Below are 13,729 nucleotides of genomic sequence, written 5' to 3'. Positions count from 1 at the left end.
TCAGTGAAATTCTAGTATTTCATTGGTCTGTTACTTTGCACTTAGTGTCAGCTATCAAGTGTGTTTGCATTGCATGCATACAGTTTCTGGATGCAGCTTGCTAACTAAGTAAGCTAGCATTAGCTGGTTGCACCCTGCCAAATCACTAAAGCTGACATTTCAAAACCCAAGTCCACAAAACAATAGATGACATCAAGGTGGCTGCATTTCTTCTTTTATGCACAGTTTCTTGCTTCACTCAGTATGATGGGCTTTGTTTATACACAGCTTGTGACTGAAGGACTTAATCCACACTTTGTCCGATAGTAAGCAGGTAACCTGTGGATCTTTAAGCTGTACACTCTCATATTCCTGATGAGATTCAAGCTTAAACATGTGCAGGCGCATCTGAAAAGTTCCATTTGCATCAACAATGAGTAATTATGTTGCCTGGAAGATTTACAGTTTAAGAATGGCTCATATGCACTTGGTGCTGCCCCTCTGTGGGCTTCCTCACAGCCTTCCAATTAGAAGAAAGTGGGCTGAGTCCCTTAAATGGACAGGGGCTAAAACAAGCTGGTTACATACTGCTCTATGAGGATGTGTTTGTTTTTGTTTTAGATCCACTTTAATAAACCCCACAGTGTCCATCTGTGGAGAGACAAACCAGTGTGAATGCAGACTGAGTCTGACCCACCACGTCAGGACTCGTTACAGGCCTGTAAATTCTCTCTGCTGGGAAGAATTTACTTTTCGGTGAGTGTGTTTGAGGACACACCTCCTCCCTCTGGCTGTCTCTCACGCTCTCTCTTTCTCTCAGAAAGTTTGTGTCTCTCGTCCAGAATGAACGTGTTGCTCTCCATCTCTCTCTGGCTCGCTCTGGTAGTGCCGTCCTGCCGTGGTAAGTGACCCGCGACCTTTGACCTAAACTAGTTCCAGTCTCTGTGTTGTAAATATCTTCAGTTTAAAGGAGGTTTTAAGAAAGCAGAGCACAGATAAACGAGCTAAAATGTAATATTCATGCAGGGAGTCGGCCCCAGCTTTAACTGCTGACAGGTGTGTTGCTTTATTTCAGGTACAGGTTATCATGCTGTAAAAAGCCTCCTGCAGCTCTTACATGTCCTTACCTGTCACTGTGTGCATTTGTGATGGTGTCAAAGATTAAAGACCAGCTCTTGGGTCAAAATAATCACATCAGCGTTTAGTTAATAATAAAGGAAAATCAGGTCATTTCAAAGATCCGCCCACTTTAGTTGATTTGATACATTCTTCAGATTAAGAGTAAAGTTGTGTCTCTGCCACCATGTTGTGGGTTATTTTCCAGGAAATGTAGTGATGACAGCTTTATCGCTGTACATAACCCTAACCACACCCCTCCGATATGACATCACCTCTCCTTACACTTTATTATTATCATTTTGTTGAAGACTTAAACATTAAAGTTAAAAAATTACATTTAAATTAAAAGTAACTTTATTTATGTAACTTTGTCTTATTATTAAAAATAAAATGATATGAATGTTGCAAAGGTGTTAAATAAGAGGGTGGATGAGTTTGGGGCTATGTGATGAAGCTCTTATCAGACCTGTTTGCTTTCATGGTCGCGTCTTCGCCTGAGGAGTGAAGGTTGCTGAGTGTGTGGTCCCTCAGGCGTGTTGGGACTTTTACTGTGTTGCTCCTCGGGTTGATAGTCAGCACGTAACTCGTGTTTTTCAATAGGAAGTGTATTTCATGTCTGCAGCACACATTTTGTCCAACGCACCACATGTTGCCATGGCAAAGAAGCCATGAAGGAAGCGCTTTCTGATTGGTGGTGTCATCAGTAGAGTGTGTTAGGACCTTTTCTTCCACTACACTCATTTTGACAGTAGTTAGTCTGTTTTCGGATTATAATCAGACATGAGAAATTCACGTCATGGAACAAAACTTTATTTTCTCATGAAGTGGATTTTCAAACAAACAAACAAATAAATAAATAAATCTCAGCATAATTTTGTCTTCTTGTCATAAGTTAGATGTCTCCTGAGGGTCGTTATTAGCTGCATCATTAAACCGATCACTCCTCTAAAAGTCTCCAGTGGTTAGATGGTGAGGCCCAGAGAGCTGAAACTGCTGTAATTCTTCTTTTTGTTCTCTAAACAAGCGTCTGGTCCTTTGACCTGGCTCCTGTGGATAAAGCAGTGACTCAAAAAGCTCCACACTTAAACACACACGATGTGACAGCAGTCATAGAGCTGAAATGAGCCTTTCCTTTATTTTCCTTTCTAAATTATATTTCATGAATTCCAATCGTACGCATGGCTCAGCCCTGAATCCAGATGATTCTCTTCCACTTGCTTTGTCTCAGCTTCAGGGACTGACCTTGGGCCCAGAACCAGCAGCTCTAACAGTAATGACCCAGAGGAAAAAAATTATTTTAAATGTAGAAAGCGTAAAGTCACAGTGCCAGCAGACTATCTCAGACATCCTGCCTCCTAGCAAAGAATTTTTAGTTTCCCCCGGGGAACCAAAGCCATCTCAGGCCAGACAAGATCTGCAGTCTCTCCAGCGACTTCTGATTCTATACTGAAATCTTCTATGAGAAAATATTCAGGGCAAAAAGCACCCAGGAGGCTTCCTGATCTCAAATGATTGCTTGGGACTCAAAGAAGCTGCTTCTCCACGCCAACCTCCCTTTGCAGGTCCTCACCTCATCTCTAAGGGGTTTCCACTCAGGGGTAGTTGCAGTAATTTGAGAAGGTGGAATATCAGCTTGGGTGCACGTGGTGTGACTGTCAGTGGGTACTGCTGTTGACTTAACAACTTAAACAGACTGAACTGTCCCAATGATTAGCTGGAAAGTGGTACACTCCAAGCATGTTCTTTTAAATATGGTCATAGCTTCAGGATGAGCCTGACCTCTGCACAAGGGAAGCTCATGTTAGCCACTCATGTGTGACTTCATTTTTTCAGTCCCTCCCAAAGCTCATGAGGGTTCGTGCACACACTGATGTGCAAATGGAAAGTTGAACTCTATCTCTGCAGCAATCCGCCGCTCCGTCTCATACAGTACCCGGCTTCCTGTCAGTTGTGAAAACATCCATAGATATTTGAACTGCCCGTCAAACCTGTACGGAGAAATCTTCTGTATGTGCACTGAGCAAAATCTTTTAAAATATGTTTTCAATCTTTGTTTTAAATTAATTTCTTAGCACATTTTTTGATCTCTTAGATCAGCGGTCTCCAATCTTTCAAAATAAGACACACAACTACAACACGGGAAAAGGCCCAGGGAAACTGAGCTAACAATAAAAACCCTGAAAACCATAAATTTCTCTCATGGCCCGGTACCAAACGACCCAGTTTAATAATATTACGAAGAAGCTGAACATTAAATTCAAGTTGAGATATTTGAACACAAATATCAAATGAAACTGTCAGTTTAGAACTGTATGTGTTTCACTGCAAACCAGTGAAGGGATGCAAGAATAAGATAAATATGTGAGCACTGGCTAGTTTTAGTTAGCAGCCGGGCTGCTGGATTCTGCACCAATTAGAGACCAGTTGTGGAGGATGAGTCACAGGAACACTGACAGTAAGTTCCAGGTTTGATTTTTGCAATTTTTCTGAGGTGAAGGCAAAAAGACTGAATGAGTTTGAGATGTAAGATGCAAAATTCAGATGTAATTCTTCCTTTTTGTTCTTTAAATAAGCGTCTGTTACCAAAGATGATAACGGGGTTCTTAGCAGGTCTCCAAATGTTGATTCGGTTCATCAGGACGTCGCGATTTCAGTGGGAGAACCATCTGTCACTCATTCAAGTGACGCCCAGATGAACAGAATCAACTTTTGGAGATTTACTTACCTGGATAATTGAGGACGTTGTTACTGCCGAGGAGGGCGATGTACCGACGGACTTTGTTAGAGAAGCTGAAACTGAAGCTGGAACTGAGGTGGAGGACATTTGAATACATACATTACAGTATCTACATCAGTGAGGCAGGAGAGGCCGTCGAGTATCATCTGCATAGCAGTGATTGTTGATGTTAGTCAATGGCGTGACTGGTAATTTGTTTTCTAACACTCCACTGTGGACTTTGTAGCGTTGGTTCACATTATAGACAACAGGCATGATGAGTGCCACCATGCTTTGGTGGACCATCTATAATCAGCACACTGCCACAGCAACACAGGCCTTTCTGGATCAGGAGCATACACTCACACACTCCAATGGTCAGTATTTAAACCTGATATATCTCCTATTAAACATGCCTGAGACTCACTGGGTTGATGCGATATGAGATTCAGCCACAGCCCATTACCATCACACACCTATAGGCTGCACTCATCCAGAAATGGAGAGCGATTCCTCGAAAGCAAACCATGCTGTCCACGTGCAGGAGGGTGACTGCCTGTGTTGTGTTTACAAGGTTCTATAATAAGGGAAGAAAATTAGTACATGCTGTTACCCTGTCAGACCAGGGGTGCCGCTAATGAGGCTGGGTAAGAGAAAGAGGAGAGAAGAAGAAAGTAGAGAGCGAGAACAAGATGGAGCTCCGCTGTAAAGCCTAAAATAAAGTGTTGAACCCAGACGTCGCCTCCGCTGCCTGATTACACACCCAACAGCCTGCAGTATATCTGGAGGAGGCCATACCTTGTTTTAAACATGTTATATCTCCACATATAAGTATCTGACTAGTATACTGTGTCTAAGACAAACAAGTAAAAGAAAAAAATTAGCTAAAAGTTAAAACTAATGAATGGATCCAGGATATGATTAACTTAGCTTAGCCTTGAGGGTAAAGATGGGAAAAGCTTTATCTGGGTTTCATCTGAACCTTTTCGATGTCTCCATTAGTTTAGTGTTTTCAGAAAATGAAGGGAGTTAGTCGGAGTGCATCCAACTGTAAGCAAGCTGCAGGTTGATTCATTTTTGCCCTCCAGTGAATTTTTTCAAGCTGAATTGTGAAACTTTGTCTCCTGGATGAGATCAGACAGAAAGTCTCTGCTTTCACAGTCTGTCAACGATACCATCAAAACACAAAGATCAAAATGTGTGCAACATGAGTCTCCATGTCCAGTAATACGAACAGATGAGACATTTCATGATCACGAACCAGCAAGCTGTCACAACCAGTGAATTAACAGTAACTTTAGTTGCTTATGACGTATAAACAAGAGCTGGAGTCTGGCGAACAGATCAAAGCATCAAATAGCACAGAAACAGTTACCAACACGTTTGCTTTGTTACATTTCATGGTGGTAATTCTGTAATCTCCCGCACAGCCTGCAGGTCACCGATGGGTCACGCAAACTCCAAACCCCCCCAGTGTGTCTGAGAAGATCAGGTCCAGACTCTCCACCCGTTGCACCAACACCCTGCCACCTTAGCATGTAGCTAACGCTACCTTCAAGCCTTCATGTTTTTGTGACCCTAAGCAAGATTTGGTGAATAAACTAAAAGTGAGTCAAATAGACTGATGAGGAGCTGAACACTAGAAGTAATGCACGGACCAGTTTTATAATTTTGACTTTAAAACATGTGGACATGCAGATCTGCACTTCCACAACTGTGTTAAACACAGTTAGCAAGAGTTTCCCAACCTGCTGGGACCTGCGAGCTGGTGAGGATGGAGATGGGAGATATATCACCTGCTGACAGACCGACATATTCAACGATCTGCAAAGATTGTGGATGCAAGTAGACAAGAATCAGTCCTCCAGCTTCAAGTTTTTCAAGTTTTAGCCCCCCCGCCCCAAATACGTGACCTTTTTACATAAATAATTAAAAAGTTTAAGTATTTAAAGGCCAACCTCTCAGGATTCCTAAAAGAACATTAATGGAGTGAGCTTTGACTTCATTAAGCTGATGGTAAATGCTCTTTTGAGTTCCTGAGTTCACTCTGCGGGTCCCGACACGTCTCAGTCCATATGGTAACGCCCGTGGAGGAGGAGCGTTTGAGTCCTCGTTCTTATCTAAACATGCAAGTTCACCGAGGGAGGCGAGTCTCTGAGCCAAGCTGTCAGAATGAGACGAAGCGCTCGTTCATCCAGCGTGCTGCGGCACATTTTCTGAACACTTTCACTCTCAGAGTGTCTGCTGTTGCGCTCATGGTGTCAACTGAATTCATTAATTGTCCTACAATAAAAGTGTTTTTCTGTTTTTTCCTGGATAACATTTTGCACCAACTGTTGTTGATATTCAAAATATTACCATGAAAACTAGAAAGCAGGTTTTTTTTTCTCAGATTTATTCATTCCAGAACTTTATAAACTACTATTTATTCTTGCAGTTCTTCAGTTTGTCATTTCAGTATCCGTCCATCCTTTGCTCTCTAACTGTAACCTTTTATTTTCCAGCTTTCCTCCTGAATGTGTCAACCTTTGGTAAAACTTTGTTTGAAGGATAGTTTTACCCCAGTTTACTGGAGGGAAACTGTTTCCCTTAAAGCCATCTTCCAAACCTAAATAACTAGATGACGGTTCTTCCTAATACATCCTAGAATTTTATATCTATTATAAAATATTATAAAAATAAATTCTGGACAAAATTGTCCTTCTTAGTTTAGAGACTAAATATAAATGGAAATGTCTCTGTAATTCCCATAAGGTTAAAGAAAAAGGCTAAATTGTAGTTCTTAATGTTTCGGTCTTGTATTATGAACACAGAGAAGTGAACATGAAGGGAATATAATATTTGCTTTGTTGATGATCATTTCTTTCATGATCAGGTCTTTAAAAATGTGCGTAACAGACGGTTAAACCAGAAGTGGCCGATTGTTCTGGTAAACGAGGTCTAAAAATACAACCACAGGAAGGTGATCACATTACCGCCAAGTCCCCCGAGTCTAACCCCGAGTGTGTAATCGGAGTGCAATCTCAGCTGCAAATCATTAACTCTCAAGTGATTTTTAGTCACCGTCTCGTTGGTATATGAGCAGGACTGTCGGTACTCACATCCACTTAAATGTAGATATTAGATAACAAAACAAAATGAGAGAGGGGATTTTGGTAAACCTCAGTTTTCTTCTTTTATACAGGAGTTTTGAAGTCCCCGCTCTCAGTCACTTAGATTTTCTTTTCATAATAAAATGAGGATGTGTGTCTGCAACAGAGAAAAGCTTCATCACGTCCAACACGCGATTACACCCTCAGCATCTCAAAGCAGGATAAATCCATGCTTCCTGCCACGCAGACGCAGAAGAGAAGAAACTAAGTATAACAAAAAGCGAGCAGTTTATTAGGCTGAATGCATGAATACAAAACAGGGCAGGGCGGGCAGGGGCATACCCAAGCATGAAAACTAGAACAGAAACTAAACAAGCACATGCAAACTTTAGCGTGAAATAAGAGACTGAGGACTTAAATACACAGGAGAGAATGAGGGAAGAAGAAACACCTGGGAAACACAGCTGGCACCAATGAACATGACACCACACGGGAGCAAAACTAAAGACACTGAACGTGGAAACAAGAGACTTTCAAAATAAAACAGCAAGCATGGCGAGACATGAATTGGGACTCGTGTCATTGTCTGAAATACTGAGACCAGCCTGTCTGACACCAACAACCACAGTTTGAACTTCAGCAGCTCATCTGGACCACGCGTTTTATGCTAACATTTCACTTATTTGTATGCTACGTTTTATGCCATACATACATACACTGAAAAAAAAGACTCTTTCCCTTAAATCCATCTTTCAACACGTTGATGTTTCTTCTTTATTTACCTCCACAGGAAATACAGGAAGTCTTCAAGATGATAACTACACGCCAACACCGACGCCTGAATACGATGACGACTATGACTACAATGCCACCTTTGACTACTACTACGGTAACAGCACAGGAGCCACACAGCATAGCGACTGTTAACAACAGAAGTAGCACTTTGCAGTACTGACAGCCCTATCTGTGCTTCCTGTGTGTGTTCTTAGTGACCATGGCTCATAACGCCACAAACAGCGCAGAGGACAATGAAGTCTCCGCTACCACGATCATCCCAAATGAGGTACAATAAAGTGTATAATCCCAGTAATACGGTGAGAAATTACATTTTTATTTGTTCCTTCCTTGGTGTTCACATGTTTTGGGAAAGGACAGAATCATAGTATTTCATTTAAATCAATGTTCACAATGAAACATAACCTGAAACGTACAATCACTGTGAGTCTCAGGCTTCAGAAACACTCAGTTTCACACAGATTTTTTTCAGATCCTCCTACTATGGAGAACCAGTCTCGTTATATGGTCATGTCAAGCACAGAAGCCACACTAAGAGTAGTTTAAATCTTTTGTTTATGAGAGGATGAACTGAGCTGCAAAAAAATAATACGGATTATTGTGAACAGTGAATCTGGCCAAGAATAAAAAGATGGAAATTGGAACAATATCTACTTTTTAAATCAGGAGTGGGACCTCCAGGCCTCGAGGGCCGGTGTCCTGCAGGTTTTAAATGTGTCCTTGATCCATCACAGCCGATGCAGAGGGCTATATGACCTCCTCAACATGTGCTGAAGTTATCCAGAGGCCTTGTAATGAACTAATCATGCGATTCAGGTGTGTTGACCCAGGGTGAGATCTAAAACCTGCAGGACACCGGCCCTCGAGGCCTGGAGTTGGACACGCCTGTTTTAAACAGCTGGTTCTATCTGTCCTCTCTGTCCAATGTTCACATTTTGGACAGAGAGGACAGATGGTTTGAAAGAGGAGTGAAAGAAGCATCTATGTCCACTGTGAGCGACCATCTTTGAACAGAGGCGGGGGTTACGACACCAACTCTCTGCCATCTATAATCCAGTTTTGAGATCCCTCCCCAGACGCCTTAACGCCCACTCACATCCTGGGCCATCTGACCTCAGGAAATCACATGATAGGGTGGAGCCAGGTTTCACAATGAGCTCACCCGAAACCCTGGCTGATTGTGACCCACACCCATTTTCACACCTCGGCTCATGTGATTAGGTAGAGGATCATCAGGGGGTCCTTTGTCCCTCTTTGGGGGTAAACTTCCACTGGGTTTAAATCTGGGACTCTCCACCATTTGACCTTAGAACTGAAGAAGCTTCTCGGATGAGAGGTGAAACGTCTTCAAGCAACTTAAAGAAGTCCAGACGCTTTTCTTTCCAAGCTCCTTTGACTATCTGCCTGCAATTCTCTTCACGCTTCACCACGAGGGGTCAGCAATGAGTCTTTTTAAACACTGTTTTTATTTCTCTGTATAAACTGCAGACAAATGTTGCTCAGCTGGCTGTTGGTCGGAGGACAAGTTTAAAGTTTTAAAAGATTGTTTTTTACAGTTAATATTTTAAATACACGCACTTTACAGTCGATACAGTCGTTGCAGAAAAGGCTGAATTCATTACATTAAGTGCTTTTAAATCTAAACTAAGAATCCTTGAGGCCAAGTCAATAACATGCAACTGTTTCAATTAGATTGACTGTCATTTTAACTGAATTTTTAAATTTGTTTGATTTTTATTTTATCATTTTATTTTCCATTTATTTTTGCATGTGTGTTGTAGCTGCATGTGTTTAATTGAGTAATTTCTATAACTGTGAGACAGAAACAAAAGAGGTTTTTGATCTCAATGGGATCTTCCTGGTTAAATAAAAGTTTAAAAAAAAAAGTAAGTAAAATTTTTTTATATAGCGCTTTTCACGAATTTCACAAAAGTGCTTCACAATACAGAGAATGAAAAAAGAATGAAAATACAACAAATAACAAAAGAATAAATATTTTAAAAATGTGTCTGTGTCACAAACTTCAAATATAAATATGTGTGACCTCTGTGTGACCTCTGTGACCTCTCTCAGGTCTCGAGGACTGGTCAGCCGATTCTGGTCCTCGCACTAGGATTGGCCGTCCTTCTTCTTTGGAACTGATTGCCGGAGGAAAGAACCACCTGCCACCAGGTGAGAACAGAGACTCATCACGATGATGGCAGAACACAGCAGATAGACACCGAGATAAAAATGTCACATAAAAAGCAGAAAATATTAACTGGTTTTTAACTGACTCAATATTTCATCTTTTTAATGTATTACTCAATATTATTTTCTTATATTAATTATGTTTTCTTGTTTAGTTTATTATTGGTTCAGTATTCATCTAGGAGTTTGATGGTTTTGATACCAAAACAAACTTCCTGTAAAACTGCTGTGAGCAGTCTTTCCTTTCAGCATCCTGCATCTCCCTCTGCCCTTTTAAATAACCTTTAGTGGTTTGAATATGTGGATGCATGGTAATAAAAAGAGCCAGAAGTTACAACAATCCTCTAGAGTTACATGAAATTGTGGGAAATTGTGGTAGCATGTAAGAAACCTGTGGGCCACCTGGCCCTGTGGGCTGTACACGCGACTCCACAGGTTGAATGGTTTTTCTCTTTAAGGTCAAACATAATGAACATGTTCTGTTTGCATTCCAGACCGCTGAGGGCACACAGGACCAGACAGCGGGACACTTCCTGATGGTCATTAGTGTCATCGATGACCTCACTAATGATCGATCATCAACTACCTGCCCGCGGCACTTCCTGTTTGTTTATATGGATTCTTGCAGCAGGTTTTGTTTTTTATCTGAGCATCTCTGCAGTTTTGTATTATTTGGATGTTTAAGTTCTGCTTGTGTAATAAAATATTTTTATTTGTCTTTGTCTGAGGTTAATGATCAAACAGCAGAGGCAGTGTAAAATTACTAAGAGAAAAAATCAGAACGTGAAGGTTTAGAAGATGTTAGTGAGAGCTGCTGGGATGTAAGGTTGGAGACAGTGGCACCAACACAAAGACGAAGCAGGATGGATAAAGAAGGAGGAGGAAACCAGCCCAGTGAAGGAACAATGGGCTGGAGGGGTAAGTTCCCTAATCATAATTATGCAAATTCTCATGACCATTGATCAACAACCACTGACCAATGGCCATGAGTACCATTGACCTCCCAGCCCATTGTTCCCTCAGTGGGCTGGTTTCAGTCAATATGCAAATATCCTGTTTATAAGATTGAGACCTGCAGTCAGCTGAGACTGAAGACGTCACCTGGATGATGATGACGAAACGTTTCTCCCACAAAATGCTGATGAACAGATGAACCAGATGAACAGAATCAACTTTTGGAGATTTACTTACCTGGATGATTGAGATGCATCAAGACGAATCACATTGTGGTCTGTGAGGTGCAGCAGTGCCCCCTTTTGGCTGTAAACGGGAACTACAGTCCACTCAGAGAAGCTTTGCCATGATGAGAGTCGAATAGCTGCTTCACCTGCAGCTCAAAGGTTTGCACTTTTATTTCTCTGCACGGCAGAACATCCAGTGATGCTCCAAACAGCTTCTTCAGGGATTATTGCAGACGTTAAGTTGAGAGAAGCTCACAAACTCAACATCTGTCCAAAATGAGAACAGGTTCAACTGGAACACTGCCTACAACACACATCCACACCTGTATTCATGCAGTTGGTTTGGTTGATTCTTTGTTGTTTTTGGGGTTTTTGGTAAATATGCAGATGTTTTATTGATATTCACAAATGCTCATTTAAATATTTTTGGGTCCAAAATCTTTTTCTTTATAAATGTTGCACTGCCTGTTTTCCACATTTAAACAGAATTCCTGTCACGGCGAGTGAGAAGAGCCGCGTGGAAAAGGTAAAGGAGGATCCAAACGCAGGCAGCCGTGAAGGTGATTTATTGAACACGAAGTATAGATAGGCAAACGGCAAAACGGAGAAATAAAACTATACTGGGACAACTAAACTACTGAGCATGAACAAGAACACCAACCTGGACATAAAGGAAGGAAGACGATGGTACATGACGATGACGGCAGGAAACACACAAATGAAACGTGGTGGGTGGACAGACAGACCAGCAACTACAACGACAGAGAAACACAGGTGGGGACACAGCTGGGAGTAATCAACAAAACGAGACAAGTTGCAAAACTGAACACACTCACATGAGACGCAGACCTTCACAATAAAACAGGAAACAAGAGATCACTACACGAGGACGCAGACAGGACACAGAACTAAACTCACACAAAACCTGCGAACAAAAACCCTAAACCAGAATCACAGTAATATAATACATCACAAATAATCAAAACACCAGACAACCCCAAAACACTCCAACATGCAAAATAAACCAAAACATAAGGAACTCAAAATACTGGGTTGAAACTGACCCAGAACCGTAACGATTCCAGGTGTGACCTTGCTCTATGGAGCAAGTTTAATGTGTTTGTTTTTATGTTATTGAAGTAAATGAAGCAGCGTCGGTAACAGTGAAACAGGCTGTCACTGACTCTGCTCTTCGTGTAAGTGTCACACACAACATCAGGACTGTTCTTCTAATTATTTTCATGATTAAGAAATAAACATAAAAAGAGCTGAATTTGTTTGTAACAGTTCAGTGATTTTTAATTTACATCAGAAAAATAATACTGTGACTTAAACACACACACGCACACATAACAACAACAAATAAAACCAGGGTGGATAAACCAGCCCGTTCTCACTCTCGGGGCGTACTATACCGACGTTTTGTCAGGTCCCGCGGCGTTCATGAGGAACGCGAAAGGTGACCTTCTGCAGAAGCGTAAAATGTTACGATTTCTCACCCAGCGTCAAATATTACGCTTAGGGAGTGAGAACATGTTGGGATAAAGTAACTCACCACAGCAGGACGCCGTGATCAGAGCGAGGCAGAGAGAGATGGTGACGGGGGGATGTCTTTACCTTATGATTTAAAGCACTTTGAGGCGGCTGTTATTGCTCTGATTTGGAGCAACATGAATAAGACTGAACTGAATCAAACGTCCACTTTCTTCTAAGTAAAGAAGTCTTCTTGGAAGCCAGCCGAGGGGCTGCACCCACCTTCTCCTCCTGCTTATGCAGAGTTTCTAAAAAACAAAACAAAACCGGTAAACCTGCTGAGTGACATAATTTCTGCAGATAATTTACCAAAACTATTTGAACATGTCTGAGCTTGAACCATCCAGAGTCTCTGTGGTGCTGAGCTGAGCCTGCTGCAGGAGCTCTGGTGTTTTACTCACTTACTCTTAGATGCTCATAACTCTGTACAGAGCTTCTTGCTTGTGGAGTTCTGGCCTCTGGTTGGTCTCTGACACTTACCCTGTACTTATATTTTATTAATTAAAAGGTGAATATATTTTCTTGGTTAGAAATGTTTGATTTATGGCACGACTTTAATACAAAATTGTATTTTCTTCATAAAATAAAACAAATATTTCAGCAACGAGTGTCCATGAAGCAGATTTGTACAACCATAAAACATGGTTACAAATTAGCTTCATAAAGCAACCGTAAAAAACAACAACATTTGACGGCTGGAGGAAGTTCAGTTTTCAGAAAATATCACCTGTGAAGAGCAATGATGATTTCTAACATGAGGCTGGACAGACTGACAGCTGTCAGGCTGCTCTTTCCTTTTTCCTACAGTTAAGCTGCAGTGTTTTTGTTCCTTTCAGTTCTGACGGCCAACACGGACACAGCACGGCGCATCCAACAACTTTCATTTCTGCTTCGTTTGTCACTGCAGGAAAAGAAGACTGGCTGTGGTTTTACGGCCTTTTAAATAACGCTTTAATTTTACTGCTAAGTCTAACATCTGAAGGATGTACAGCAGAAAGACACTCGATCGAGCTTTAATTCACCTGGTTATGCAAAATATTTTAAAAGAAGTTGAGAAGTAAGTGCTGATAATTGTTAGGCACGCTACATAATTCAGGTCAGAGCTGATCCAAAACGCACAAACA

The 13,729-nt window shown here is 41.4% G+C and overlaps 1 long non-coding RNA gene across 3 annotated transcripts; it reads left to right on the top strand.

The window, feature by feature from the left end:
* The first annotated feature begins 798 nt into the window (after nt 1-798).
* Nucleotides 799-13,341, top strand: LOC146564976 (uncharacterized). 3 transcript variants are annotated; one of them, XR_014894478.1, is made up of 7 exons: nt 799-880; nt 7,697-7,795; nt 7,896-7,969; nt 9,775-9,873; nt 10,386-10,809; nt 10,956-11,231; nt 11,559-13,338. It is a non-coding gene; the product is annotated as an uncharacterized LOC146564976 (long non-coding RNA). The 3 variants fall into 3 exon arrangements; XR_014894479.1 differs by having other exon boundaries at nt 10,915-13,341; XR_014894477.1 differs by lacking the exons at nt 10,956-11,231; nt 11,559-13,338 and having other exon boundaries at nt 805-880; nt 10,386-10,608.
* The last annotated feature ends 388 nt before the right edge of the window (nt 13,342-13,729 follow it).

This window comes from Mchenga conophoros, linkage group LG11, assembly GCF_057382185.1.
Source record: "Mchenga conophoros isolate Kocher_MC1m ecotype Shallow Benthic linkage group LG11, M_conophoros_male_GT1.1, whole genome shotgun sequence".
In the NCBI taxonomy this organism is placed as follows: domain Eukaryota; kingdom Metazoa; phylum Chordata; class Actinopteri; order Cichliformes; family Cichlidae; genus Mchenga; species Mchenga conophoros.
The sequence above is the reverse complement of the archived record's forward strand: the minus strand, read 5'-3'. Positions and strand labels throughout refer to the sequence as shown.